Source organism: the organism of the source record quoted next, unplaced genomic scaffold (genome assembly GCF_019419815.1).
Source record: "Pyrus x bretschneideri cultivar Hongxiangsu unplaced genomic scaffold, Pyrus_bretschneideri_v1 Contig7, whole genome shotgun sequence".
Classification (NCBI taxonomy): domain Eukaryota; kingdom Viridiplantae; phylum Streptophyta; class Magnoliopsida; order Rosales; family Rosaceae; genus Pyrus; species Pyrus x bretschneideri.
In genome coordinates, this window is record NW_025999809.1 from 11294269 (window position 1) to 11300268 (window position 6000).

Consider the following 6000-nt stretch of genomic DNA (forward strand, 5'->3'; position numbering starts at 1 on the left):
TTTGCCACGTGTTATACATTTGGTAGCCACATCAGCACTTAATGGATTAATAGATGACAAATGTAACGGAGGTATGATTTTGAAATAAAATAGTACATAAGGTCTGAAAGTGAAATGTTTTGAAGATGTTGTAAGGAATTAAAATAGACCCCAAAGCTGAGGTGTGAAAGTGTAATTTACCCTTTTTTTTTTTAAATAGGGTCAATATTATAATATTTTTAATGCATAATTTTTTTTTGCCACGTGGCACAAATTGGCAACCACGTGGCACAAATGTGGCTGCTCTTAACAAACCAATGGATGGAAAATGTAACAGATATATTATATTGAAATAAAATAGTACGTAAGGTATGAAAGTGAAATTTTTTGAAGATGTTGTATGAGGTTGCAATAAACCTCAAACTTGAGGTGTTAAAGTGTAATTTACCCTTGAAAAAATAAATTAAAACTAAGGTGAAAGTAACCATTGGAGGATGAGGGAGAGAATTAAAGGAAGGAAGGTTGATAGCTTTTGGTAGTTGTGAAGTTGTGTGGAAATGAAAAGAGTAAATCTAAATAGAGCAATATTTTAAGGATAATGCTGGAGAGACTAAATTTAGAGACAAAATTTGTAAACTAAATAGTGTCACTAATAAGAATAAGCATGTTTATCAACGCTTAAGTAATAAACAAATCATCAATTTTCATATCTTTTATTTTCCAAAGTTTTGTTTACAATTTTAGTTTTCTTAGCATTATCCATTTTTTAAATCATATTTGTAAATTATGTGATGTGTCATTAATAAGAATAAGTATGTTAATCAATCTTTAAATAATAATTTAATCATTACATAATATTATTTAAATAGATAATCTCCACAGTATTGCCTTAATAAAAACTAGCATATGCCTACATACTGGGAACCGGATCCCCTTAGGATCCAAAGGAACTGAGCCCAATGATCAAATGATTCAGGCCATTGAAATTTGATCCAACGGCTACAATTATTATAACTTTCAGAGGGTCCTCTTGTTTGTAGTCGTTAGATCAAATTTTAATGGCCCAAATCATTTGATGAGTAGGCTTAGTTCCTTTAGGTCCGGAAAGGATCCGGTTCCTACATACTGGGAGTGAGAGTGGGAAGATAGTTTTTTTATTTATTTTATATATATATATATATATATATGCTAAAATACCATGTAGGTGAGGTTTCAATAAAAACTAACAAATTTGATTTTGTGAAATTACATTCTTGCCCATTATTTTTTTATTTTTGTTTCTTTTGTGATAGAAGACTGTGCGAATGAGCAAGACATTGAGGAATTGTGCATACGTAAAATCACAATTATTGATACGGCCCTTTTCCACATAAAAAGAAAATCCTTTTGTTACAATAAAAGCAGAAGTAATGTGAATTATTCAATAATCGAAGTCAATTTGCATTATAAAAAGCAGAAGTGATGTGGATGGTACTTTTGTTTTTGGGAACAAGGAATTGGAGTGTTTTAGTTGAAAGGAGAAAAATAGAAATATTAAAAACTTCATGTGTAAAACATTCTTGTGCCATTGATGACGTTTATGTAGACATAATTTGCTGACTGCAATGACATGAACACATTTTAACTTAAATAATGGATGGTTGGTGCCACTTAGTACTATAGTCTAGTGGTATTCATTTTCACTTGTAAGTGAGAGGTCTTAAGTTCGATTCTCGCTAAAGGTGCATTTAAACCATATTATTGCTAACTCATTGTGAGGCTAGCCCACTCCTTCCCCATAGTGTAGATACTATTGTTTGGTCCAAAAAAAAAATAGGACGGTAGGTATCATAAACAAAAAAAACTACATTGTATTATGTGGAGTAATTACTTTTTAGGGTTAATCTCAGTTTACTACCCTTCAATTTTTTGGTTTACAACATTTCATACATCAAGCTTTTTTCGTTTCAGTCTGGTACCTAAAGTCATAATTTTGAGAAACTTTCATACAACCATTAAGTTTTTTGCATGAACCACCTTTAACTGATGATGTAGCACTTTTATGGACAATGACTGGGCACCACGTGTCAATATAGGCCACATGAATATTAAAAAATTTAAAGGGGCCAAAAGGCATAATTTGTAAAGTGATAAATAATAGGCAGTGTTCGAAGTTTCTTCAATACAACGGAAATATTCAAAAAATCAAATAGATATTAAGGGGGTGAAGTGTAAACTGCATTATATATCGGAGAAACTCTTAAATTTTGGCTAAATTCGACATATTTCGTCAATATTTCCAACAAATCGGTTGAATATCAAAGAAACTTTCATATTTCGTCTAAACCATTCATATTTCGTCTAAACCATGCATGATATTTCCTAAAGTTTCATTTTAAATTTTCACAATTTCACTATAAAACAACTGATATTGAAATCGATTGAATATCAAATAACTGCATACCATTGCTATTATGATTGATCAGATTTGAAAAAAAAGAAACGAAAAAATCATAGCTCCGACCGTTTCGTTCCCAATCGCAGCGTGTGGGCTCCTACCATCTTGGCCAACCTATTTCGCCGTTCTCTTTATTCAGCGACCCATCATCATCATCTTCATCTTCTTTAGCTTGATTTTCTAGTTTTTCTGCAATGAGTTTAGTTTGCTCCTTGCTGGGTTTGCGATTGCGAGGCGGACGAGCACAAAAGCCGAATGCTATTTTTGTGCTAGATTTACCATTGTTCGATGAGAATAGACGCTCCAGATTAACCCGTTTGGTTTAACTTTTGGTTTTTATTTATTTTTTAGTTATTTTATTAAAACTTAATAGTGTTAGAAGTGGGTGTAAAGTAAGAGACACATGTTAAAAAATTAAACGAGACACAAACAAGACATGAAATCCAGGACAACAGACCTCAAGCCAAAAAAATGATAGTCTGCTCATTGTAGGAACTTCTACTCGATGAGTGGTAACTATTAGTCTATTACGCAAAATTCTTTATGTTCGAATCATAGAATTTTGTGATTTTGATCATAACTATTTATATTATAAATCACTCAATAAATCCTCTTTGAAAAAATGAATTAAAACTAAGGTGAAAGTAACCATTGGAGAATCAGGGAGAGAATTAAAGGAAGTTGTGTGGAAATGAAAAGAGTAATGCTAAGTAGAGCAATATTTTAAGGGTGATGCAAGGGAGACAAAATTTGTAAACTAAATAATGTGTTACCAATAGGAATAAACACATTTATCAACCTTTAAGTAATAAACCAATCATGAACTTCTATATCTTTTATTTTCCAAAGTTTTGTCTACAATTTTAGTCTCCCTAGCATTACCCATTTTTGAAATCACATTTGTAAATTATGTGATGTGTCATTAATAAGAATAAGTATATTAAACAATCTTTAAATAATAATTTAATCATTACATAATATTATTTAAATAGACAATCTCTCCAGTATTACCTTAATAAAAACTAGAATATGCCTACATATTGGGAGTGAGGCTGGGTACATAGTTTTTTTTATTTTTTTATTTTTTTATAATTATATATATACTAAAATGTAACATCCCACATCGCCCAGAGGAGTGGATCATGTAAGCCTTATATATATATATTCACATCTCTACCTAGCACGAGACCTTTTGGGAGCACTGGCTTCGGGTTTCATCGGAACTCCTAAGTTAAGCGAGCGGACAATATCGTGCTACGGTGGAGTTGAGCCCAAGATGTGGTGGGGACCCAAGCCGGGATGTGACAATTTGGTATCAGAGTCAATCCCTAGCCGGAAGTGTACCGACAAGGACGTTGGGCCCCAAAAAGGGGATGGATTGTAGCATCCCACATCGCCCAGGGAAGTGGATCCTATAAGCCTTATATGTATATTCACATCTCTACCTAGCACGAGGTTTTTTGGGAGCTCACTGGCTTCGAGTTCCATCGGAACTCTGAAGTTAAGCGAGTAGCGCGCGAGAGCAATCCCATGATGGGTGACCCACTAGGAAGTTCTCATGTGAGTTCCCATAAACAAAATCGTGAGGGCGTGGTCGGAGCGCAAAGCGGACAATATCGTGCTATGGTGAAGTCGAGCCGGGGATGTGGGATGTGACATAAAATCACTTGTAGGTGAGGCTTCAATAAAAACTAACAAATTTTGGTTTTGTGAAATTACATTATTGCCCATCATTTTTTTTTTTATTTTTTTTTTGTGATAGAAGACTATGCGAATGAGCAAGACATTGAGGAATTGTCCATACATAAAATCACAATTATTGATACGGACATTTTCCACATAAAAAGAAAATCTTTTTGTTACAATAAAAGCAAAAGTGATGTGGATTATTCAAGAATCGAAGACAATTTGCTTTATAAAAAGCAAAAGTGATGTGGATGGTACTTTTGTTTTTGGGGGACAAGGAATTGGAGTGTTTTAGTTGAAATGACAAAAATAGAAATATTAAAAATTTCATGTGTAAAACGTTCTTGTGTCATTGATGATGTTTATATAGACATAATTTGCTAACTGCAATGACATCAACACATTTTAACTTAAATAATGGATGGTTAGTGCCACTTAGTACTATAGTCTAGTGGTATTCATCTTCACTTGTAAGTAAGATGTCTTAAGTTCGATTCTCATCAAAAGCAAATTTGAATCATATTATTGCTAGTCCATTGTGAGGCTATCTCACTCCCTCCCATTAGTGTAGATACTATTATTTGGTCCAAAAAAAAAAAGGATGGTAGGTATCATAAACAAAAAAAAAAACTACATTGTATTATGTGGAGTAATTATTTTTTAGGGTTAATCTCAATTTACTACCTTTAAATTTTTTGGTTTTCAACATTTCATACATCAAATTTTTTCGTCGTAGTCTAGTATCTAAAGTCATAATTCTGGGACACCTTCATATATCCGTTAAGTTTTCTATCAGAACCTCCTTTAACTGATGATTTAGCACCCACATGGATAATAACTAGGCACCACGTGTCAATATGGGCCACATTGATATTAAAAAAATTAAGGGGGCCAACGGGCATAGTTTGCAAAGTGAAGGACGGTAGGTATCATAAACAAAAAAAAAAACTACATTGTATTATGTGGAGTAATTATTTTTTAGGGTTAATCTCAATTTACTTGTAGACATCAAAATTTCGGTGAAATGAATGTTGACCAATAATTAAAATTTCAATGTTCACGTGTCACATAAATTTTACATGTAGCGTGTGATTCAACGAAAAATCGAAATAAATTGGAAAAGTCATCAAATATGACACGTGTCAATACCTGGCAGAAATGATTTATTTCATCTGATTATTTAAATCCAAAAATCAAGTTTTGAAATTCTATAAATAGGAGGCCAATGCATTCATTTTAAAGGAAGAAGGAAAGGAAGAAGGAAAAGAAGAAAAGAAGGAAGGAAGAAAGAAAGAAGCCTTGAAACTCTAAAGCTCTCAAGCAAATCCCGAAGGATCAAGAAATCACTCTTCGTTCTTCGTCAAAACCAATTCAAGATCAAGCCCCAACGGCCCTTGAAGAACTCCCACCAACTCAAGATTAAGCCCCGACGGCCCTTGAAGAAAGTGTTCATCGCTCATCATCCGTTCATCCTAAGATCAAGCCCCAACGGCCCCTTTGGATCAACAACCTCAACAAATCCACACATCCGTTCATCCTTCAAGATTAAGCCCAGAAGCCCTTGAAGATCCGTTCATCCATCAACCTTCAAGATCAAGCCCCAACGGCCCCTTTGGATCAACAACCTCAACAAATCCACACATCCGTTCATCCTTCAAGATTAAGCCCAGAAGCCCTTGAAGATCCGTTCATCCATCAACCTTCAAGATCAAGCCCCAACGGCCCCTTTGGATCAACAACCTCAACAAATCCACACATCCGTTCATCCTTCAAGATTAAGCCCAAAAGCCCTTGAAGATCCGTTCATCCATCAACCTTCAAGATCAAGCCCAACGCCCCTTGAAGATCCATTCATCAACTGTGCATCCTTAGATCAAGCCCCGACGGCCCTTTGGATC